Source organism: Schistocerca serialis, chromosome 2 (genome assembly GCF_023864345.2).
Source record: "Schistocerca serialis cubense isolate TAMUIC-IGC-003099 chromosome 2, iqSchSeri2.2, whole genome shotgun sequence".
Lineage (NCBI taxonomy): Eukaryota > Metazoa > Arthropoda > Insecta > Orthoptera > Acrididae > Schistocerca > Schistocerca serialis.
The window spans coordinates 892,027,891-892,054,457 of NC_064639.1; the positions used below are offsets into that span (position 1 = coordinate 892,027,891).

General features: G+C 40.6%; 1 protein-coding gene across 1 annotated transcript in view; it reads left to right on the forward strand.

Moving 5' to 3' along the window:
- The window catches only part of LOC126458230 (dynein beta chain, ciliary-like), a 477,648-nt gene that overhangs the window by 265,824 nt on the left and 185,257 nt on the right, over positions 1 to 26,567 (forward strand). The gene's annotated exons all lie outside the window — the stretch shown is intronic.

Genomic DNA, 26,567 nt, shown 5'->3' on the forward strand with positions numbered 1-26,567 from the left:
AATTACCAGTGTGAGTAAATAAATGCTAGTCATAATTTACTATAAACAGAAGTAACCTACAGTGGCTGCTCGTGTCTATTGGCCTATAACTTGGCTCATCCCGCATCTCATAGAATAGACATAATAATAACGATAATAATAATTGTTTGTATGTACTTTATCTTGGACATCATCATTTTTTGTATAGTTACAAAAATGATATCATGGCATAAACATAATGTATATATACAGGAAGTTGTTGTTGTTCTGGTTTTCAGACTGAAGAGTGGCTTGATGCAGCTCTCTGTGCTACTCTACCCCTGGAAACCTCTTCATCACCAAATAACTACTGGAACTTATGTCCTTCTGAATCTGCTTACTGTATTTATCTGTCTCCCTCTACAATTTTAAACCCCCACACTCCCCTCCAGAACTAAATTGATGATCCTTAGTACCACATTAAATAGTACAGGATGACACATGAAAAACTGGCACTGAGTGCAGACTGCTTGCCAGTTACACACAAATTGTTGTGTGACATGAGCAGATACATGTAAGAATTAGATAATAAAGAAATAACAAATAAGCTAATGCAAAGGTCTGTATTTACTGAATTGATCTTATTTTTTTCATTACATTACACTAGGTGCTGAAAATGACTTCCTTGTGCTAAAGAGCACTTTTCCTTGCTCCCTAACATGTTAAGATACACTTTGCACAACACTGCTGCACCAGTTCTCCAAATTTATTACAAATATTGTCCCTTCAACTCTTCCAATGTCACTGGGTTATTTGTGTATACTTTCCCATTTAGATGCCCCACAGATAGTAGTCACAACTGGTTAGGTCAGCAAACAAGGTGGCCACAATCATTTGCTAACAGTCTTTCCTTCTGTGAATCTTTCATGAATTCATGAGATTAACTGGCATGAAGTGTGACATGTCACCTCATCATATGGAGAGGCAACTTATGTACGTTTATAGGGGCTCATCCGTGTGTGAAATTCCTCAAAGATTCGCATACAAGGGCTGTTCAAAAAGTAAGGTGATTTTTCAAATTGCACTGGCAACATACATTCGATTATAGATTTTTTTGTTATGTTGGCACACATGTCCCAAACATATGTTCACAGTTTCAAGTGTACAGCATACTTCATTTGTTTTTGATAGATAGAAAGGTTAGATGTGTTTTAGTGTGCTTGGCGATTTTCAATTATTATAAAACTTGGAGCAAATAATTTTCACCAAATTTTGTGTGCAAAATGGAATCAAGTGCTCTAAAACACTTGAAATGTTGACAGTGGCATAAGTTGAGTGTGCTCTACATAAAAAAAAAGTTTACAAGTAGTAAAAGCTCTTCCAAGATGACCGAGAAGATGCAAATGACGAACCTCACTCTATACACCCCACCACATCAACAACAGATGATAACGTCGAAGCTGTGAAGAAAATTGTTTGAAAAATCGTTAAATTACTGTAAGAGAAGTTGCTGAGGATGTTGGCATAGCAGTCAGCTTGCGTCATGAAATTTCTTTGGATGTTTTTTGGATGAGACATAGGTATGTCAGTGAAGTTTGTTCCAAAACTTCTCAATTCTGATCAGAAGAACCGTTGTATGAGCATCGCCCAGGAGCTCTTCAATGATGTCAATGATGATCCTGATTTGCTCAAAAGGGTCATAACTGGTGACAAAACTTGGGTTTATGATTATGACATCGAAACCAAAGTGCAATCATCCCAACGGAAGCATCCCGGAGAGCCAAGACTGAAAAAAGCATGCCAAGTTCGGTCAAATGTCTAGGTTTTGCTCACTGTTTTTTTTTTCAATTACTGTGGCATACTGGGTCATGAATTTTTGCCTCATGGTTGTATGGTCAATAAGGGGTATTACCTTGATGTTATGCACCGTTTCTGAGAAGCCATATCCAAAAAACACCCAGAATTGTGGGAAAACAATTCATGGCTTTTGCATCACGACAATGCACCTGCTCATTCATTGTTGCTTGTGAGAGATTTTTTTGGCCAAACACAACACAATAATCATGCCTCAGTCACCAATTCACCGGATTTGGCCCCCTGTGACTTTTTCCTGTTCCCAAAACTGAAGAGACCTATGAAAGAATGAAGATTTTCAGTGATTTAGGAAATAAAAACTGCATTGCTGCACCAAAAAGTGCTTATGAGAAGTGCTTTGAGGATTGGAAGAAGTGTTGGCACAAGTGTATTGTATCTGAGGGGGATTTCTGTGAAGGGGACAACATGAATATTGACAAATAATTAAATATTTTTTCGTAAAAATATAAAGTGACCTTACTTTTTGAACACACCTTGTATACACAGCCATGTGTACTGCTGTTTAAAAAAATATGGGATTCACAATCCAAGTTGCTGACACAGCACAGTATGCTCCAAGTTTTTCACTGTGAAGAGGATCCTCATTGTGTTCCGGGAGTTTATATGTCTGTCAGATGGAACCAGACTTCATCGCTGTGCATGAAATACAGCAGTGGATCCAACATTACACTCTCCATTGTTTGACTAATCATATACAGTAATTCACATGTTTTGTTTTCTCTTCCTCCTTCAATTCTTGGGCACATGTTATTTCGAATGTCTGCTTCCCTATATCATATAAAACACATTGTCAAGAACCCCACAAAATGTTCACTTGTTGCGACAATTTATGTGTCAACTTCTTTGGATTCTGGATCATTTGCGATTGAATATCTGCAATCACAGCAGGTGTACAAACAGAGGTGGCTCAATTCTTTTTTGTGGTTTCAGCTGACCCTGTAGTATGCCACTTTGTCACTAAATCCTGTATACCACTCTTTGCTGGTATGAAAACGCCATGAAACTTCTTTGCAAAAATGTCCCACTTTTCCTTAGATGAACCTCTACTACTGTGATTCTTTCTTGAAGAGGATACATCTCTCTGAGATATTTACTTCACACATCTTAACCAAGTTGCAATGGCTTTCATGGTTATGATACAAAATGTAGATGCAACAGCTTGGAAACAATAGGTGGCAGTTGGTGGGCGACAGTGAGCAGTGTAGTACACAGAGCTGGTTTTTCATGTATCACCCTGTATTACCACACATACACGAACAATCCACACACCCTAATTTTAAGGGAGGGGGAAATTATTGTATGCACATTTCATCCACTCACAAATCTGGGACAATCTTGATTTTTCCTCTCAGCATGAACTTGTGGTTTTCATCAGCCATCTGTTGCGTATATTACTGTTTAGGTACAGCTTTGAATGCTCAATTTATACACACATCTAGTGGTTCCAGTATGGATGTTAGGCTGCCATGGATAATGATCAATTCAGTTTTCTGTTTTTTGTGTGTTGTCTTGCACTTCCTGAGTTCTATATTTGTAAAAGCTGGCCAAGAGCAACATGTTAAGTTAATTCAGTAATGTACCAGGGTGATGTTGCCAAACATACATCACCCAATTAAACAGAAGATCATTTTCCATCCACCCTTTTGGCTTTGCTCTTTCTAATATGCCTTTTGCTTACATTTCTGGAATTGTTTTCCTTTTAAATATCATGTAAAGTGGTAGCTTTTGTCCATTTCCAATTACACACATAATGACCATACATCTTTGCTACTCATTGCCAATAGTTTGTGCCGTGATGCTGGATTCCATTTTGGTGTTGTCAAGCAACATCACAAAATAGACTGGAATTTGATTGCTGCTACCAATTTGCCATAATATGTAGTAATGTTCATGGTGCAAATTTATCACACAGCAATGAAAATTCACTACTTTTCCCTTGTACTCGGCTGGAAGCTGTTGAGCAATGGTCCTTTTCCTCCAGAAGTCTATTCCATTTCGACAGAAAAATCTTGATTGTCAGCCCCAGTTAGCATTGAAACTTGTGATCCTATTCTTTGGCTGAAGTGCACTGCTTTTAGTCAGCATATTTCACTAGTCGCTGCACATCCATATTTTCACTTCTCATCTACATAATCGCAGAACCTTTTTTCAAGGCTTTTTGGCCGCAAAATGCTCTATAATTACTGTTCGTTTCTTGAAGCCACATTTCTTTTTTTCGCCAGTCACAAATACAACATTTGCCCACATACTTTCCTTGCTCTGCACAGTTTCTGATGCTCTCTGCTTCTTCAATAATTTTATGTTCTTCTTTTTAGCTGTGTATGAGTGTTAATCAGAACTTGAGCCATAATTAACAAGTTGCACTTCTAATGTGCTACTGACATGTCACAGACTGAGGTAGCAACAGTGCTATAGTATTATGGAATTTATTGTTGGAGGCAGAGCAGTACCAACCTTCTTACAATTGATCCTTGCACCACCGTTTTTCATTATTAAATAAGAGGAAAAATATTCACAGATCATTCGCATATGTACGGTTTGTAAACATTTGCCACCACTAATATAGTACAATATATAAAAGGAGTGATGGGGGATCAGGAATCTTTGAGTGAGAGAAAACTTCATTTTTTTAAAAATTAACAATTATTTCAACTTGCCCTTAAAAAGATTTACATGGATTTGTTTTATAGTACAGAACTGTATTACAGCTGCAAGTGGTCTGTGATCTGTAGCTCTTTAATTACAGAGTATCCTATGACAACAGTATTATGAAAAGAAAAGGAGACATTACTACTCACCATATAGAGGGGACACTGAGTAACAGAAAGCCACAAGAAAAGAGTGCTATTCATTTTGAAAAGACTGTTACATATTTTAGCTTGCATTCAAAAGGCCTACTTCTGAAGTGGAAAACCCACACACATTAACACAAGCACAAAGCGAACACACATGACCGCAGTCCCCGGCTGCTGTGGCCAGGCAGTATCCTAAAGACGCATTTTGCAGTAAATACAAATACAGATGCAAATTGTGCCTCATAATGCAAAATTCTAACACGAATTCTTTACAGACGAATGGAAAAACTGGTAGAAGCTGAACTCGGGGAAGAACAGTTTGGATTCCGTAGAGATGTTGGAACACATGAGGCAATACTGACCCTACGACTTACCTTAGAAAATAGATTAAGGAAAGGCAAACCTACGTTTCTAGCATTTATAGACTTAGAGAAAGCTTTTGACAGTGTTGACTGGAATACTCTATTTGAAATTCTGAAGGTGGCAGGGATAAAATACAGGGAGCGAAAGGCTATTTACGATTTCTACAGAAACCAGATGGCAGTTATAAGAGTTGAGAGGCATGAAAGGGAAGCAGTGGTTGGGAAGGGAGTGAGACAGGGCTGTAGCCTATCCATGATGTAATTCAATCTGTATATTGAAGAAGCAGTAAAGGAAACAAAAGAAAAATTTGGAGTAGGAATTAAAATCCATGGAGAAGAAATGAAAACTTTGAGGTTCGCCGGTGACATTGTAATTTTGTCAGAGACTGCAAATTACCTGGAAGAGAAGCTGAGCAGAATGGACAGTGTCTTGAAAGGAGGATATAAGATGAACATCAACAAAAGCAAAACAAGGGTAATGGAGTTAGACGAATTAAATTGAGCGATGCTGAGGGAATTAGATTAGGAAATGAGATGCTTAAAGTAGTAGATGAGTTTTGCTATTTGGGGAGCAAAATAACTGATGATGGTCGAAGTAGAGAGGATATAAAATGTAGACTGGCAATGGCAAGGAAAACGTTTCTGAAGAAGAGAAATTTGTTAACATTGAGTATAGATTTAAGTGTCAGGAAGTCATTTCTGAGAGTATTTCTATGGAGTGTAGCCATGTATGGAAGTGAAACATGGACAATAAATAGTTTAGACAAGAAGAGAATAGAAGCTTTCAAAATGTGGTGCCACAGAAGAATGCTGAAGATTAGTTGGGTAGATCGCATAACTAATGAGGAGGCATTGAATAAAATTGAGGAGAAGAGAAATTTGTGGCACAACTTGACTAGAAGAAGGGATCATTTGGTAGGACACACTCTGAGGCATCAAGGGATCACCAATTTAGTATTGGAGGGCAGCGTGGAGGGTAAAAATCATAGAAGGAGACCAAGAGATGAATAAACTAAACAGATTCAGAAGGATGTAGGTTGCACTAGGTACTGGGAGATGAAGAAGCTTGCACAGGATGGAGTAGCATGGAGAGCTGCATCAAACCAGTCTCTGGACTGAAGACCACAAAAACAACAACAACAACAATACAAAATAGGCAAACAGACACTATTTCATAGTGAATTGTATCCAGATTAATTTTTTGTCAGATATACTTTGAAATAGCTTTATTTTCTGCATGCAAATATCGAAAATGTGATCAGTTTTTGGTCACTGGTATTGTGCATCATCTGGCGAAGCCCAATTTCAAAAGATAATGGGCTTACAAAAGTATTTTCATAATAAAAAGTAGACGAATGGAATGACGTATCAGTGGTTTTGATACTCTAGTGCCATGCCAATTGTGGGCAGTTGAATGATCTGTTTAAGCCATATGCCACATGATGCAGCATAGTAGTCAGCTGTGGGACCTAGCATTTTAGAAAAAACAGAAACGTACATTTGTTTTTTAGCTTAAGTTAAAAGTTGGTATAATGTAGACATACTTAACTGGCACTTTTAGGTGACAGATGTTTTGAACTGTGGTGGTGCTGACTATTGCTAGATCCCAGGTCTAAACTACCTCATTAACAATACTCTGCCAACCTCAACAAGAAATTGCACGGTAACTACTCCCAAATGATTTGTCTTATGGAGTGCTTGTTGTTTTCTTTTTCTTTTTTACTACTCCTAAATGATTTGTCTTAAGGAGTGCTTGTTGTTTTCTTTTTCTTTTTCTTCTTCTTCTCTCTCTCTCTCTCTCTCTCTCTCTCTCTCTCTCTCTCTCTCTCTCTCTCTCTCTCTCCTTTTTTACTTTTTTTAAATTTTTTTTTTATTTTAAATGAGTGAAGTGACTAATTCTGGTCCATCACATATTTTGATTACAAACTTGACAGCAGCAGAAGGGATCGATGATGCCTGTGACAATGTGTCACTTCTGTTTTCACAGAACACAGGTGTAGGCTGGCTGTCGTGCAAGAGCGAGGCTGCGCTTGTTTCCCCACACTGCTCCTCTCATGTCTAATAGTCAAAATCCTACTTCATTTACACTTGTGGCTATCTGCTGCTAGTTGCAGTTGGAAAACAAAACCTGTCACGTATATTGACTTCATCGAAATTCTTCCCTTAAAGCTCAATTGTTTATTTTTGGTTCGACTTCTATGTTAAGTGCCCTGTCATTCCTACCTGTAGCATTGTCAAGGTGGGTCGAACAGCTATCAGTACCTACAAAAGATCAAAATTAATATTCGTCAGATTTTGTAATCATCAGATTGGGCAGGAAAAGACAAATATTGTTGAGAAAACCAGAAACGCGTTCAGTTCACTGATGTGAAAATGTTGCTGCTTCCCAACAGACTGATCATTTTTTCTTGACTTTATTACCCAGTACATTCATTTAGTTAATTACAAGTCATTGGTGTAACTTATGTACCAAAAATCTGTCCTAATTGCAAGATACCATTAATATAAACCTTCATTACCATTGTTGACATGCAAACTTATTCCCAATTACTAATTTTTTGTTAGAGTAGAGGAAAAACGAAGATAAATTATTAGCATTTATACAGCTAGTGTCATGGTAGTAACCCTTGCTCAGATTTAGTTTCAGAGTAAATAGCATTTATAGTTAAAACATTATTACTAAAAGCGAATACGATGTTTTGGCAAACTAGACAGTGTAATTCAATAGCATTTATTGTTTTGTTTAAATGTTCACATTCAGAAAAATCTTTCTCCGGTATTCACTTAATAAGGAATGTAAATCTTTAACTCTAATTTGTGAAAAGGCAGCAAACAACAATTTCAGAGTGTTGCTAAGTGTTATAATTTTATAAAAGAGAGGCTGCTGGGAGCTGTGTCAGTCAGTTTGTGGAAGTGTATAATGTGAGCAAGATCTGCAGCCAAAATTATAGCACAATGTATGCAGATGAATTAGTAAACGTCTTACCGAATGTCACAAGTTGTAGAAAGGTGCCAAGCTACATTTCGATTCTGTGTCTGAGAGTTTGTATGGTGACTGTTTGTAAGTAAATAATTGTGAACATTCAATTAGTCACATTATTTGTGATAACCTTCAATAATGCATTCTGCAAGGTGTGGCAATAGTTCTGGACTGTGATCTGTGTTTAATATCCAAATAATATTTACCTTGAACATCGTTTTCATTTTGACACGATTATCTGCTTGAAAGGACAGTGATTTAAGACCATTAATCAGGGGCTGTGTTAACTGAATGTCTGCCACATGTAAACTTCTGTCAAATCAGTTTCAGGTTACTGCAGTCAAACAATCGTCATCATTGTAGGACATCAGTCAAGTGTAATATGTGGCTTACCCTTTACCTGCGTATAAATTACAATGAATGAGACTCGATCTGGCCATAAACAGTAGGTTATTTAACTCAGACTGCAATTAAAGTATTTTGGAGTGTAAGCCTGATGTAGGCAGCATCATTTGAAACAGTCTACATTTGACAATCACTTTTCAGCCAGATTCACTGGACGCACAGCTACCAGAGGCATATTAGTGCAAGTAAACAGGGAAATGTTAACATGTTGAAGGTTTTGGAAAACAAAACATTCCAGTCAAAAAGTTTCCAATCAGTGCTTTTTTTAAGAGTCTGTTTCAAACCACAAAAGGTTTGACTTCATTTTCATTACAACCTTTTAAATTTTTGCAGCTGGTCATTTATGAACAAGAAACATAGATGCAAATTTTGACAAAAATAGATGCAAATTTTGCCAAAAATTGCTGCTACATTTTCCAGTCCGTACTGGTGATAATCATAAATAGTTCATGTGTTGTAATAATGAGTCCCTTTATTTAGTATGCTAATTTTTTCATTCTCTTTTACAAACCTAATTGTCTCAAGAATATACAATCATTACACAGTCAGTAAACTGTAGTTGATGTAGTAGTCTGTATAGGACTTGCACTTGCTTATGTTAGCAGATATTGTAATGGCTTTTTTCTGTTGCCTGAGTATCCCCACCCTAAATTTCCATTCCATATTACAAATTTGAGTGTATTAATCTGTAGTGTATTTGTTTGAGGTCAGGAGGTGTTAGGTTTGTGAGACCTTTTAGTGAGTAAATGTTGAGGCTAATCATTTTACAGATATAGCATATGTCTCTTTCCACTAAGACTGTCATCAATCACAATACCTAAAAATTTATTTTCATCCATTGTTTCAGCTGTTGACAGCGGTTGGATATTTATGTCCACTTGAGCTTGGTTACTATTTAACAGGAACTTTGCTGCAACAGTTTTATGCTTATTCACTGTAAGTTCATTCATGATTGGATATTTGGGATCAGATCAAAGTTCTCTTTATTGTTTAACAATGTTAAATGTTCAGTATGGCCCCAGCTAATAAATTATCAGCATAGTTCACCAGCTTTGAGTTTTGTGCCTTTGTTATGTCATTAATATATACAAGAAACAATAATGGCCCAAGAATACTTCCGCAGTTGAGAGTCCTGTATGTTGATTTTATGCTTAGGATCTTACTACCCTTCTTATAACATAGTTTTACACCCTGTCTTTGTCTCTGATATAAGAATTTAAGAAATTTAATGTCATTCGTATCTCAGAGATAAGAATTTAAGAAATTAAGTGTCATTTCTCTTGTACCATAAGTTCCTAAGTATGATAAAATACTGTGTGGTTCATGGAATTAAAGGCCAGAGACAGAAGTCCCAGTGACTTTTGTTTCTTTTATCTAGTCTGTGTAGCAGTTAATGAAGAAATGTTGCTATTGCTGTTATTGTAGATCACTGTTTGGGGACCTACACTGCAAGTTGTTTACTGAGTCGTATTTACATAAAAAACTTCCATTTAGTCAAGAATTATTCTTTCAGGTAACTTTCCAAGTGCTGAAGTGGGTGAAATTGGCTTGTAATTAGTTATGTCAGTGGTTACTCCCATTCTATACATTGGTTGCATCTCAGTAATTTTTAAAAGCTCAGGAAAGATTCACTGGCAAATTGAATTATTTATTAAAAGTGTTTGTGGTTTTATTAATTCATTTCTACGTCCTTTAAGTGGACAGAAATATGAAAACTCCACATTCACAACACATTAACATGCCTAATACGGTGTAGGAAAACTGTTGGCATTCAAAACAGCTTTCATTTGTCTCATAACAGATAAATACTGGTCCTGTATGGTTTTCAAGGGAAACATACACCATCCTTTCTGTAAAATAGTGGCAAGTTGAGGTAATGATGATGGAGGTGGAGACGATCACACACTCGTCTCTCCAAGTACGCGATGAAGGCTCAATAATATTGAAATCTGGTGACTGTGATGGCCAAGGGAGATGCGACAATTCATCCTGGAATACGCAAAGTCCTGATGTCTTGGAACACAGCATCACCATCGTGGAACAAACATTGTACCGTGCAATGGGCCTGATCATCAAAAATGGCCACATCATTCTTGTCAGTAATGTGACCCTGCGGAGTAACTGCGGGATCCAAGGAATACCACAGTGTCACTATCCAAATCATCACCGAACCCCTGTCGTATTTCACTCCTGCACATAAACTAGACTAGAATTTGGAAACAGTGTGAAACAAGACTCATCTGATCAAAAGACATTCTTCCATTGTCCATGGTCCAGGTTTTATGACTTGGGCACCATTATGGTGTTTGCATAACTGATGAGTGTTTCTGGAATTTCAGCTCACTCTGCAGTTCCCAGATTCTAGAGCTCCCTTCATATTGTTTTGGTGCTGACAGGGTTCATTAGGGTGAAATTGAGTTCTACAGTGACTTTTCCAGCTGTTGTCCTCTTTATTTTTCATGACAATCCTCTTCAGTTATTATCCATCATGATTACTCAGCACAAACTTTCATCCACATAGTGACTTAGTGGGTGGTGTATTTCTGCTTTCTCAGTAAGTGGTGTAAATCTTTGATACTGTGCCTCTGGAAACATCAAACATTTCTGCTTCCTTGGTAATGAAGCACGCATGATATGAGCACCATCAGTTTGCCCATGTTCGAATTCACTTAGCTCTGACATAATGCAGCCACAACTACACAGAATACTGTTCTGATCACAAATGACTCTTGTAACGTATTGAACCACAAGTGCTATTTGTTATCAAGTACAACAGTGTAATCTGCCGGCCTGGCTAGCACCTGCATTTATGTTCAAGTGTGCATTTCTTGTGGTGTTTCCATTATTTTTGTCCAACTCCTGTATGTCCTCCCAGCCACCTGTTGTTTCTATGGTAGTTTCTGAGAGTATTTTCATTGGCTCACATTGTATTAAACTCCTTAAGAAAGATGAATTACTCATTTAATTGAGTTTATTGGTAGTGTTGATTCATCAGTTTTGTCTCTGCATGTCTCACTAAAAATATTCTGTGAAGGCCTCATGTATTGTATTTGGCTCACTCACCAATATTTCATTTTTTCCTAGTGCTTTATTTCTGCAGCCTGCATACTCTTTATTTTTATATTCTTTCATTACTACATTCCAGGCTGTTTCACTAACATTACTGGATCTGCATAGAATTGTTCACTTCACAAAACAAAAAAAACAGATAGTATCGTATAACTACACCTCAATTGCAATCAGTTGGGTCATACAAATATTGTGGTGTAACACTTTGTATGGATATGAAATGGAACAGTCACATATGCTCAGTTGTAGGTAAAGCAGGTGGCAAACTTCAGTTTTTTGGTAGACTATTAGGGAAATGCAACCGGTCTCTAAAGGTGGTTGCATACAAATATCTCTTCCAGCCCATTCTACAGTATTGCTTGGGTATGTGTGATCCACACCAAATTGGATTGGTTGGTTGGTTTGTTTGGGGGGAGGAGACCAGACAGCGAGGTCATTGGTCTCATCGGATTGGGGGAAGGACGGGGAAGGAAATCGGCCGTGCCCTTTCAAAGGAACCATCCCAGCATTTGCCTGGAGCGAATTAGGGAAATAACGGAAAACCTAAATCAGGATGACCGGACGCGGGATTGAACCGTCGTCCTCCCGAATGCGAGTCCAGTGTGCTAACCACCTTGCTCGGTGCACCAAATTGGACTGACAGAGGGTATTGAATGTATAAGGAGAAGTGTATCATGAATGCAACAGGTTTATTTGACACATGGGAGAGTGTCACAGAGATGCTGAAGAAACTGAACTGGCTGACAATTGAAGATAGATGCAAACTATCCAGAGAAAGCCCCCTTGTAAAGTTTCAAGAACTGGCTTTAAATGGTGAATATAATACAATCCCAAACATGTCACTCCCATAGGGACCATGAGGGCAAGTACAGTGCACAGAAAGGCATTTGGACAGCCATTCTTCCTACACTCCATACGTGAATGGAACAGGCATAAACCCTAAAAACTGTTGTAATGGGAAATGCCCTCTGCATTGCACTTTACAGTGGTTTTCAGAATTTGGATGGAGATGTAGCTTATCTATTCAGTATAATCGTGAGCTTTTAGAGTCTTCAAGGATTCCATGTATGTTTTTCTGCTGCTTTGGTACTTTGTTAGGAAATACTGCAATGTTGCATCCCTGAACAGCAAATAATCATAGTCTTGCATATTTTCCTTTAATTTGTGAATTTTGGAAGGACTTGTAAGATTCTGTGTATAATCTGATTTCCTTAGTCTTTTTACCATTGGAAAAGTCCTTTAAAACTGTGGTTAAATATTTCATAGAAATTGCCTCATGTTTCATTAATATCATTTCATTTGTATGCCTGCTAGCAGTCTCTGTGTACAAGGTCCTCCTTAAGTGTCTCATGATCAATTTTTCTTGTGTAAGTGAGTAAGTCACTTGTGGAACTATGTTGTGGTCTGTATTTATCTTTGTGGATAGGGCTCTATGGACCGAGAGATAGTTTCCAATAGTTCTTACCACTAATTATTCCCTACTTAAATTTGTAGTAACAGGGTCAGTGCAAGACTGCAAGTCAGGGTTATTGTGGTTGGTGATAAGTGTGTATGAGTGCAGTTCTAGCTCTGTAACAAGACAGAATACCTAAGATAATTTACATTGTATGTTAGAGAGTCTATCTTCACATCTCATATTTTAACAGCTTATTATTTTCCTTGAAAAAGTATTCAGAAGTTCTTGTAAATCACAGAAGAAATAATCTACATCATGTGATTTGAGACTTTCTCGGCGTATTCCATTCGTGAAATCTTCTCGGGTGATCAGCCGAGTAAAGGCGTCGTCTTCTCGCAACGTTTCGAGGGGTTTCGTACCCATCATCTTCAAGCGAAGTGTCGAGATGCTGTGTCGCGCGGTCCTATAAAGGCTCCTGGACCAGTGACTGATTCCGGGCGCCGACCAATCAGGTACCTGCGGAATCGGACGCCGCGCCAGTGGTGGGGGGTTCGCGGCGCGGACCGGGCGTCGAGTCCCTGCCGGTTCCTAATACGTCTGTGGCCGCTACCGTCTTCGTGCCGGAGCGTTCTCTTCTAATTTTAGTTATTGCGGGATTCCAAGCTGTACTAAGTTGGAAACCAGTGTCTCGATTGATCAGGTTGCTGTTCAACCGAATTTCTACAGCCTCTTTGAAAACTGAATCCCAAAATCCTTTAGCGTCACACAGCTTCTTCGTACCCTCAAAGAGGAAGGTGTGTCCTTCGTTAAGGCTATGTTCCGCTACCGCCGATTTTTCTATCTGACCAAGGCGTACATTTCTAATGTGTTCCGAGCGCCTCTGCGTGATGCAGCGCTGCGTTTGTCCGATGTATTTCGTACCACATTCACATTCAATACTGTATACGCCCGGAGTCTGCAGTCCTAGGTGGTCTTTGACTGAGCCAAGTATGTCCTTAATTTTACTTGGGGCATGAAAAATTGTCTTGATGTTGTGTTTCTCCAGAATGCGGGCAATCTTGGCTGTTGGCGGTCCCGCGTATGGTAGAAATGCCAGGCATCTGGTCTCATCTTCTTCTTCTGGTGTGTCTACCTTCCTGCTCTTGTGTAGGGCGCGCGAGATTTGCGTCTCATTATAACCGTTGCTGCGGAAGGTCTTCCTTAGGTGTTGTAACTCTGCAGGTAGGCTGTCATCATCACAGATAGACTTGGCCCTGTGCACAAGTGTGTTAAGCACTGAGTTGCGTTGTGCTGGGTGGTGGCAACTCTGTGCATGAAGGTATAAATCCGTATGTGTCTTCTTCCTATACACAGCGTGACCCAAGGTGCCATCAGGGTGCCTCTTGATTAGAATGTCAAGGAAGGGCAAGCTTCCGTTTTCTTCCACCTCCATGGTGAATTGTATGTTGCTGTGTATGCTGTTGAGATGTCGCAGGAAGTCTTGCAGGTTCTCTCTGCCATGTGGCCACACGACAAAAGTGTCATCAACATATCTGTAAAAGCCTTTAGGTTTCAATGGGGCGGTGTCCAGGGCTATGTCTTCAAAGTGCTCCATGTAAAGATTAGCGATGCCTGGAGCTAAGGGGGACCCCATGGCTACACCATCCACTTGTTCATAAAATTTGCCTCCACACTTAAAGTAGGTGTTTGTTAACACATGACGGAACAGCTTTATTGTGTCCTCACTAAAGCGTGTTTCGAGCAGCGCTAGGGAGTCTTCCAGCGGTACTCGTGTGAAGAGTGAGGTGACGTCAAAGCTGACAAGAAGATCTTCTTTATCCAGGCGAAAGCCTTGTAGTACCTTCACAAACTCCGCCGAGTTCTTGACATGGTGCTCACAGTGACCCACGATCGGTTTGAGCAGTTGTGCTAGGTACTTGGCTAAACCATATGTCGGTGAGTTGATGGTGCTCACTATGGGTCGCAGTGGAACTCCGTCTTTGTGGATCTTAGGGAGCCCATATAGCCGTGGTGGTGCCGGTGCTCTGGGGTACAGCTTCCTGATGACGTCCTTTTCCAGTCCAGAGTCATTGAGCAAGGCGATGGTCTTGCGAGTCACGGAAGCTGTCGTGTCCTTGTCCAGTTGCTTGTAGGCAGTATCTTGTAGCAGTGAGTTTATCTTCTGCCAATAATCTTCTTTCCTCAGTATCACCGTGGCATTGCCTTTGTCAGCAGCTAGAACGACAGTGTCCTCATCCTCACGTAGGGCCTTAAGAGCCTTCCATTCAGCAGACGTTATGTTGCTCTTGGGCATTTTTGCCTTCTCCAGGACCCTGCACGTCTCTCTCCTAACTTCCTCAGCTGCCTCCGTAGGGAGGCCGCGCACGGCTTGCTCGATGCTGCTGATAATGTCTCGCTTAGGTAGTGTCCTGGGTACTGGAGCAAAGTTAAGTCCTCTCGACAGCACTGATATTGTGGTCTCGTCCAGTTCTTTGCCTGCCAGATTGATGACAGTCTTGGCATTGGTTGTGTGGTCGGCATGTTGCCGGGCTCCAGACAGTCTGGTGAACTTGCCACATTAAGGACATACTTGGCTCAGTCAAAGACCACCTAGGACTGCAGACTCCGGGCGTATACAGTATTGAATGTGAATGTGGTACGAAATACATCGGACAAACGCAGCGCTGCATCACGCAGAGGCGCTCGGAACACATTAGAAATGTACGCCTTGGTCAGATAGAAAAATCGGCGGTAGCGGAACATAGCCTTAACGAAGGACACACCTTCCTCTTTGAGGGTACGAAGAAGCTGTGTGACGCTAAAGGATTTTGGGATTCAGTTTTCAAAGAGGCTGTAGAAATTCGGTTGAACAGCAACCTGATCAATCGAGACACTGGTTTCCAACTTAGTACAGCTTGGAATCCCGCAATAACTAAAATTAGAAGAGAACGCTCCGGCACGAAGACGGTAGCGGCCACAGACGTATTAGGAACCGGCAGGGACTCGACGCCCGGTCCGCGCCGCGAACCCCCCACCACTGGCGCGGCGTCCGATTCCGCAGGTACCTGATTGGTCGGCGCCCGGAATCAGTCACTGGTCCAGGAGCCTTTATAGGACCGCGCGACACAGCATCTCGACACTTCGCTTGAAGATGATGGGTACGAAACCCCTCGAAACGTTGCGAGAAGACGACGCCTTTACTCGGCTGATCACCCGAGAAGATTTCACGAATGGAATACGCCGAGAAAGTCTCAAATCACATTTAACATACCTCTACGGGGAGGATATCCATCGCAGCTACCAGATGCTACAGAAATTACGACTCAAGACGGGCAAGCTGCTTAGCAGACTGGCCTTCTTACAACGGTGTCGAGATAAAGAAGTGTTGCCGAAATTTGCCAACTTGCGACACCCTGTTAGCACGACAAGATCCAGACGCATACTACAACGAGCCGGTGCGGCCCTGGTGCGCGAACACATACGGGTCACCAGGCAGGAGTTAGATAAGAACGCAAGGATGCTGCTTACTCAACACCTTCGATTGGCATCCCATCTCCCACCACACACATGGGAGTGGATCGATGGAAACACATATGCAAGTAGTGAGATCCACAAGAGAAAAGCCACGGAAAAACAATGTGGCAAGTTCACCAGACTGTCTGGAGCCCGGCAACATGCCGACCACACAACCAATGCCAAGACTGTCATCAATCTGGCAGGCAAAGAACTGGACGAGACCACAATATCAGTGCTGTCGAGAGGACTTAACTTTGCTCCAGTACCCAGGACACTACCTAAGCGAGACATTATCAGCAGCATCGAGCAAGCCGTGCGCGGCCTCCCTACGGAGGCAGCTGAGGAAGTTAGGAGAGAGACGTGCAGGGTCCTGGAGAAGGCAAAAATGCCCAAGAGCAACATAACGTCTGCTGAATGGAAGGCTCTTAAGGCCCTACGTGAGGATGAGGACACTGTCGTTCTAGCTGCTGACAAAGGCAATGCCACGGTGATACTGAGGAAAGAAGATTATTGGCAGAAGATAAACTCACTGCTACAAGATACTGCCTACAAGCAACTGGACAAGGACACGACAGCTTCCGTGACTCGCAAGACCATCGCCTTGCTCAATGACTCTGGACTGGAAAAGGACGTCATCAGGAAGCTGTACCCCAGAGCACCGGCACCACCACGGCTATATGGGCTCCCTAAGATCCACAAAGACGGAGTTCCACTGCGACCCATAGTGAGCACCATCAACTCACCGACATATGGTTTAGCCAAGTACCTAGCACAACTGCTCAAACCGATCGTGGGTCACTGTGAGCACCATGTCAAGAACTCGGCGGAGTTTGTGAAGGTACTACAAGGCTTTCGCCTGGATAAAGAAGATCTTCTTGTCAGCTTTGACGTCACCTCACTCTTCACACGAGTACCGCTGGAAGACTCCCTAGCGCTGCTCGAAACACGCTTTAGTGAGGACACAATAAAGCTGTTCCGTCATGTGTTAACAAACACCTACTTTAAGTGTGGAGGCAAATTTTATGAACAAGTGGATGGTGTAGCCATGGGGTCCCCCTTAGCTCCAGGCATCGCTAATCTTTACATGGAGCACTTTGAAGACATAGCCCTGGACACCGCCCCATTGAAACCTAAAGGCTTTTACAGATATGTTGATGACACTTTTGTCGTGTGGCCACATGGCAGAGAGAACCTGCAAGACTTCCTGCGACATCTCAACAGCATACACAGCAACATACAATTCACCATGGAGGTGGAAGAAAACGGAAGCTTGCCCTTCCTTGACATTCTAATCAAGAGGCACCCTGATGGCACCTTGGGTCACGCTGTGTATAGGAAGAAGACACATACGGATTTATACCTTCATGCACAGAGTTGCCACCACCCAGCACAACGCAACTCAGTGCTTAACACACTTGTGCACAGGGCCAAGTCTATCTGTGATGATGACAGCCTACCTGCAGAGTTACAACACCTAAGGAAGACCTTCCGCAGCAACGGTTATAATGAGACACAAATCTCGCGCGCCCTACACAAGAGCAGGAAGGTAGACACACCAGAAGAAGAAGATGAGACCAGATGCCTGGCATTTCTACCATACGCGGGACCGCCAACAGCCAAGATTGCCCGCATTCTGGAGAAACACAACATCAAGACAATTTTTCATGCCCCAAGTAAAATTAAGGACATACTTGGCTCAGTCAAAGACCACCTAGGACTGCAGACTCCGGGCGTATACAGTATTGAATGTGAATGTGGTACGAAATACATCGGACAAACGCAGCGCTGCATCACGCAGAGGCGCTCGGAACACATTAGAAATGTACGCCTTGGTCAGATAGAAAAATCGGCGGTAGCGGAACATAGCCTTAACGAAGGACACACCTTCCTCTTTGAGGGTACGAAGAAGCTGTGTGACGCTAAAGGATTTTGGGATTCAGTTTTCAAAGAGGCTGTAGAAATTCGGTTGAACAGCAACCTGATCAATCGAGACACTGGTTTCCAACTTAGTACAGCTTGGAATCCCGCAATAACTAAAATTAGAAGAGAACGCTCCGGCACGAAGACGGTAGCGGCCACAGACGTATTAGGAACCGGCAGGGACTCGACGCCCGGTCCGCGCCGCGAACCCCCCACCACTGGCGCGGCGTCCGATTCCGCAGGTACCTGATTGGTCGGCGCCCGGAATCAGTCACTGGTCCAGGAGCCTTTATAGGACCGCGCGACACAGCATCTCGACACTTCGCTTGAAGATGATGGGTACGAAACCCCTCGAAACGTTGCGAGAAGACGACGCCTTTACTCGGCTGATCACCCGAGAAGATTTCACGAATCTACATCATGGTTTGTGATCTGCACAGGCCGATTATTATTCTACACAGATCAACTACTATTGGCTATTTTTGCCTGGCTTTATTTTACTGCTGCTGATTCAAAGGCTATCTCTGCAATGAGCTCACCAAACCAGTCAGTTTTTTCACACTGAATGTTCTTTCTAACATAACTGCTTCACCGCCACTGTTTGCCTTTCTACAAAATACGCTCACAATTTTGTAATTAGTTTTACACCCCAAGTTCATTCACATTATACAGGGACATTTCTTCCACTGTGTACAAACTCTAGGAATTGCTTTATGAAAGGATAAGGAACTGTCTGGTAGAATTTTGCACAGAGCATAACTTAATCTTAGCTAGCACTTGGTTTAGGAATCATGAAAGAAGGTTGTATACACGGAATAGGCCTGGAGACCCTGAAAGGTTTCAGATAGATTATGTAATGGTAAGACAGAGATTTAGGAACGAGGTTTTAAATTGTAAGACATTTCCAGGGGCAGATGTGGACTCTGACCACAATCTATTGGTTATGAACTGTAGATTAAAACTGAAGAAATTGCAAAAAGGTGGGAATTTAAGGAGATGGGTCCTGGATAAACTGAAAGAACCAGAGGTTGTAGAGAGTTTCAGAGAGAGCATTAGGGAACGATCAACAGGAACAGGGAAAGAAATACAGTAGAAGAAGAATTGTTAGCTTTGGGAGATGAAATAGTGAAGGCAGCAGAGGATCAAGTAAGTAAAAAGACAAGGGCTAATAGAAATCCTTGTGTAACAGAAGAGATACTGAATGTAATTGATGAAAGGAGAAAATATAAAAATGCACCAAATGAAGCAGGCAAAAAGGAATACAAATGTCTCAAAAATGAGATCAATAGAAAGAGCAAAATAGCTAATGAAGAATGGCTAGAGGACAAATGTAAGGATGCAGAGGCATATATCACAAGGGGTAAGATAGATACTGCCAACAGGAAAATTAAACAGACCTTTGGAGAAAAGACAACCACTTGTATGAATATAAAGAACTCAGATGGAAAACCTGTTCTACGCAAAAAAGGTAAAGCATAAAGGGGGAATGACTATATAGAGGGTCTGTACAAGGGTGATGTACTTGAGGGATATATTATGGAAATGGAAAAGGACGTAGATGAAGATGAAATGGAAGCTATAATACTGCATGAAGAATTTGACAGAGCACTGAAAGACCTAAGTCGAAACAAGGCCCCAGGAGTAGACAACATTCTGTTAGAACTACTGATAGACTTGGGAGAGCTAGCCCTGACAAAACTCTACCATCTGGTGAGCAAGATGTATGAGACAGGCAAAATACCCTCAGACTTCAAGAAGAATATAATAATTCCAATCCCAAAGAAAGCAGTTGTTGACAGGTGTGAAAATTACTGAACTATCAGCTTAATAAGTCACAGCTGCAAAATACTGACATGAATTCTTTAGAGGCAAATGGAAAAACTTGTAGGAGCTGACCTTGGGGAAGATCAGTTTGGAACACAATACTGACCCTATGACTTATCTTAGGAGATAGGGTAAGGAAATGGAAACCTACGTTTCTAGCATTTGTAGACTTAGAGAAAACTTTTGACAATGTTGACTGGAATACTCTCTTTCAAATTCTGAAGGTGGCAGGGGTTAAATACAGGGAGCGAAAGACTGTTTACAATTTGTACAGAAACCAGATGACAGTTATAAGAGTCGAGGGGCATGAAAGGGAAGCAGTGCTTGGGAAAGGAGTAAGACAGGGTTGTAGCGTATCCCCATGTTGTTCCATCTGTGTACTGAGCAAGCAATAAAGGGAACGAAAGAAAAATTTGGAGTAGAAATTAAAATCCATGGAGAAGAAATAAAAACATTGAGGTTTGCCAATGGCATTGTAATTCTGTCAGAGGCGGCAAAGGACTTGGAAGAGCAGTTGAACAGAATGGACAATGTCTTGAAAGGAGGATATAAGATGCACATCAACAAATGCACAATGAGGATAATGGAATGTAATCAAATTAAGCCGGGTGATGCTGAGGGAATTAGATTAGGAAATGAGACACTTAAAGTAGTAAAGGAGTTTTGCTATTTGGGGAGCTAAATAACTGATGATGGTTGAAGTAGAGAGGATATAAAATGTAGACTGGAAATGGCAAGAAAAGCATTTCTGAAGAAGAGAAATTTGTTAACATAGAGTACAGATTTAAGTTGCAGGAAGTCTTTTCTAAAAGTATTTGTATGGAGTGTAGCCATTTATGGATGTGAAACATGGACAATAAATATTTTAGACAAGAAGAGAATAAAAGCTTTTGAAATGTGGTGCTGCAGAAGAAGGCTGAAGATTATATTGGTAGATCATGTAACTAATGAACAGGTACTGAATAGAATTGGGGAGAAGAGGAATTTGTGGCACAACTTGACTAGAATAAGGGGTCGGTTGGTAGTTCTGAGGCATCAAGAGATCACCAATTTAGTACTGAAGGGCAGTGTGGAGGGTAAAAAACATAGAGGAAGACCAAGAGATGAATATACTAAGCAGATTCAGAAGGATGTAGGTTGCAGTAGGTACTTGTACATGAAAAAGCTTGTACAGTCTAGAGTAGCATGGAGGGCTGCATCAAACCAGTCTCTGGACTGAAACCATAACAGCAACAACATGGAACAAAAAAGGCCTAATGAACTCATGTACAGAGAGGCATGGTTTCCATGCTAGAGACCATTTATTAAATCATAAATTGTTACAGAGACTGCGGTCTAATGTGTGCTGTACCATGCAGCCACAGTTTCAGTACATGTTGAAAATTGTTTCCGTGTGCCTCAATGCATGCCTGTACACACTGAAGCATGTTCTGTCTCACACGTTCACATCGGCCAGGCTGCATCCGACCAGTGTCGAAGACAGCATGCCCCAGTGTCTTTATATCACAGTGGAATGTGCTCTGAATACATGATAGTTTTTAGATGGCCCTATAACCAGAAATTGCAGGGGTTGAGATGCGGGAAGGAGCAGCAAGCAAGTCATGCAGGTGGACTGTCCTCGTCTGATCCATCGACCAGGGAAGATACAATTGAGATACGTTTGGATGTTAATGGCGAAGTGGGCTGGAGCGCCATCATGTACGAGCCACATAACCCTTTGAAACTGCAATGGCACTTCTTCCAGCAGGGGAGGCAAAGTCACCCACAAGAAATGCTGATAATTCTGGCATGTCAGGCAATATGGAAGAAAGACTGGTTCCAAAATACAGTCACCAATTATCCCGACCTACACATTCCAACTGCACTGATGCTGATGATTTGCTGTCACCTTACCATGGGGGTTCTGCATAGTATCCCACAGATGACTGTTATGAAAGTTGAAGATACCACTCCGCATAACGGTGGCCTTACTGTGAATAGGATAGATAACACAAATCCCAGAATCATGGTTGCCTGGTGAAGAAATCAGTGACAAAACTATTCCTGATGTGGAAAGTCTGTTGCTAGTAAGCCCTGCATAAGCTGTAAGTGGTAAGAGTGGTAACAATTGTCATGGAGAATGTGCCATGTGGTCGTCTAGCTTAGCCTATTCTGGCGGGCCAACGGCATGGTACTGATATGGCAGTTGCCTTCCACAATGTTAATCACATTTCCCTCCAAGTCTGATGTCCGAACATTTTGGTTATGTTCTTCACAGTTTCCTGCTTCCTGAAACGACCCTGTCCCAGACACACAGTGGAACATTGATGCAAACATTGACTGCTGTCATTATTGTCAGTGGGGATAGGTCTCCTGATACAATCTTGCCGCCCACCACCCTTGCCATTTGCCTTTCCGTAAGTAAACACCATGTCAGCAAGCTCTCAGTTTGAATACAGAACCATTTTGTTCAGCACTGCATCACATCCACTATAAGGTGAGTCAGCAAGAGAAGTGAATCGGACCCCATATTACCAATTACTATAACAGGAAAGGATGCTGAGGCATGACAGGAAAGGTTGCTAGGGCATGACAGGAGAGGGTGCTAGGGCATGACATATGAGGAACAGTACCATCCTCTGGGAGGAAGCCATGCATACTATAACTGTGGCTGCATGGCACAGTGTGTATTGGAACACAGTCTCAGTATCAAAGTATGATCGAATAAATGGTCTCTATCATGGAAAACATGAATTTCTGGACATAAGTTCATTAGACCTTTTTTGTTCTGTATTCTCTCATTGATCAATCCGAAGAGTTTGTACACAGTGGAAAAAAACACCGTGTGTAAGTATGGTTTAGTCTTTCCTAGGAGTTCGTCAACTTGTTAATGATATACTTGACTCTCTAGAACATTATTTCACACTTTCTGTCTTCTGTGGTCCATCAGATGATGTCTTGCCTTGTTGTGTGCACATTGAAAGCAGCTTTGCCCTAAAAAAGGGGCTTCATGTTCACTCACAAACAAAACTGTTTTCATACAGTATTCTACTCAGTTTGATCTTTTGTGTAATCATTTTGCTTAATTTATCATGCAGAAATGCTTACCCTCATAATTCAAATGTAATTCATGTTTAGTATGCATGTTTTATCTAATGTACATATATCCAGACCCAAACTTTTTTGTATCCTGACCATAATAATTTAATTCTTGAATTTAGTTTTTTTATCTCTCTGTTGACATTTGAGTTGTATTTTAAATCATGCCAATATAGAATGGCAGCAACAATAGTGTTTTTCAGTTTTTTTTGTTCTAGAAATTTAGTCAGTCCTCCAACACAAATATTTGCTTCATTACATGCCACATCACTTGACCTGTTATACTGATGACAAGATCATTTTGCCTTCTAAATCTGTGTCTGCTACAATGTGTTTCATCCTCACTCCAGGCTTCACCACACTGGTAACTGAGATTTTATGGTTTATGCTTTCAAAGTATAGCTAACTTTCGTCAGTGGCAGTTAGTAAGCGAAAAGGCATTGCACTTCACTGTGGATTTCCTGGTATAGTTTTGTTACCTTCATGGTATTTACAGCATTTATTAACCTTATTAAGTGTTGTTTTTCCAGTTCATTCTATAAGTTTACTATCTTTCTTCATTGGAGATCAAATTCTGTTGAATTCTTCTTTCATGGACTGGCTTGTTCTTTTTTTATTCACACACTGATTAAGAAGCTCGTCATCAGTCTTGGAATGATTACTACTTGTTGATGGTACACTACATCTATTTTTATCATAGAAAGTGTTTCTTTTGCTAAGTTCGATATCTGTATGGCACTTCCTTTCCACCTTTCGTCCATTTTTGCTTCCCATTTTGCAATTTACTTTGTTTTGTAACTTGGAACATGATGCGGTTTCTACAGCTCAGAATTTTTATTTCTTGTATGTGAAATATCACATCTTATAATATCCACAATAAGTTTTAAATCTGAGGTGGATTCATATAGCTTCATGATTTCATTATTACAGTTACCACAAATTCCTTTTTTTTTACAGCAGAACTGTAACTTTTACTCATTCGGTCACTACATGCCACTGTATTGGACACCATCTTGAAACAATGGACTAGTCCTTGCAGACAATGTTAATAGTGATCTCCAACTTTTTTGCAGATTATGCATTTGTTTACAATGCATTTGTGCCTGGTAGAAACTGCATAAATACTCAATTAGCTCTTGACAAGATTTTAAAGTGGTGCAAAAATTAGGAACCTGCTTTAAACATTCACAAATATAAAATCATGCACTTCCAAAACAAAAAATTTAGTTTGTTATGATTACAATATCAGTGAGTGACAGCTGAAACTTATCAGTCAAAGACCAGGGCACAGCATTATGTAGGGATATGAAAGGAAGTGGTCACATAGGTTCAGGCATAGGCAAAGCAAATGACAGACTGTGGTTCAGTAGTAGGCTGCTAGGTAAATGCAATCTATCTACAAAGGAGTATGTTTTGTATTTGTATTTATGTGGTCCAGTAAATCTTACATATACAGTACAGCACATCTGCATCTTCCATAAAAATTTAGTCCATTACGCAACAAAACTCTCTGTGCTGCACAAAATCCCCTTCACTAAGCTGCTGGATGATCATTAACTTGTACGGGTGAAACTTAAGATCATCATGTAAGATGCGGTGAAGTGAATAACGTAACATACCCAGCACTACAGCCTGTCATCTAGCTGATAGTTTCGGACTAGCAAGAACTGCCGTTCTCATTCGGTCTACATTTTCTGGAGTATGAACTGAATGGGGAAGACCAGGTGGTTTCATTTTCATCACAGATCCAGTACTTCTAAATGCTGCAGTCCATCGTAGTACAGTATTTCGGTCTGGCATTGCACCTCGACATCCAACTCTAAAATGTTGACAGAAAAGCCATTGCACAGTGGCTATGGAATCATTGTTTCTATAGTACTGCTCGACAATGAACACACAATGCTCTGTGCTCCAGTGCTCCATAGCGACAGAAACTGCATTGTATGGGCAGTCTGCCAACATTCATTCAAGGTCAATACCCCCTCTTGTTGCCACATACTAGCAGTTCAAAAAATGTACTTTTCCTCTCCTCCACACTGTACAAACTGGATACTGCTATGACAAAGTTTGGATAATGCTACGTCATTTGTAATATCAGAAATAGGAGGAGCCTAGTACTGAGCCCCTGCGGTGTGCCATACTTTACTTCCTCGTAATCAGAATAGAGTTTATTGAAATTGTATTTCTATTACCTGCTTGCAGCCTGTAAGATATGGCCCAAGCCAGTTGTTAGGTATACTATCAAGTTTCTGCATTGTTCTATGATTTCAAAGGCCATATGCCAGTTAGTTTTCTCCACTATCAATTTTTTGGAGCACTTGATTCAGAAATTCAAATATTCCTGTTTCTATTGGTCAGCCTTTCTGGAAACCATGTTTGGCTGTGGATAATACATTACACTTTTCTAGAAACTCTAGAAACCTTTTATTAAAAAGTTTTTCTAGTATTTTCAAAAATACAAATAGCAAAGCAATAGGGCTATAGATGGCTACGTCTCCTTCCTTACCTTTTTTGAACAGTGGCTTAAGTTTTGCTATCTTTAAGCAGGAAGGAAAGATTACAGTTGTGACAGTACTGTATAAAAGGTGGGTTAATGGTACTGGAATGAGGTTACCTGCATTTTTAATGACATATCTGGAATTTTGTCCATACCTGTTGAAGATTTTGTTTTTAACTAACTAATTGTTAGTATAATTTGTTTAGGGTTAGTTGGGGGAAGAAACAGGGAGTCAGGGTTTCTGTTTGGATTTGTTGGTGACCTGGTAGAGTTTTTACTGGAAGACTTCATATCACAGAGTATTTGTTCACTAATATTTGAAAAGTATGTATTAAAAGCACTAGCTACTTTTTGTGTGTTTGTAATTTGTTTGGCATTTTGTCTAGATGGCAATTTACATATGGGGGAGGAGGGGGGGGGCCTCATTTCCTACTTGCTATTTGATTGTCTTTCACATGGCTTTCATTTTGCTCCCAGCTGTTATTGTATGGTGATCATTTGCCATTTTTTAGCTTCTTTTATGACTTTGTGAAGCACTCTCTTATAATTCTTGAAATAAACCAGAAATTCTCTAGTAACATTTTGTGTTTTTGAAATTTCATTAGGTCTTCTCTTTTCAGCACAAGATATTTTAATGCCTGTTGTAAGCCAAGAAAATTTCTTTTATTAGTGTTGATTTTTTTACTGGAAAGAAATATTGAAATAATGTGAGAATATTTCCAAGAAAATTTCCAAATTTTTACATGTATCCTTGCAGTTTGTATATGTCTTTCCATGTTTCAAACAATGGAAAGTCCAGGGTGGAATAATGACAGTGTTATGAAAAGGATGTTTAACACTCACCATATAGCAGAGATGCTGAGTTGCAGATAGGCACAACAGAAATGCGGAAAAATGATGCAAGCCCTGGGAA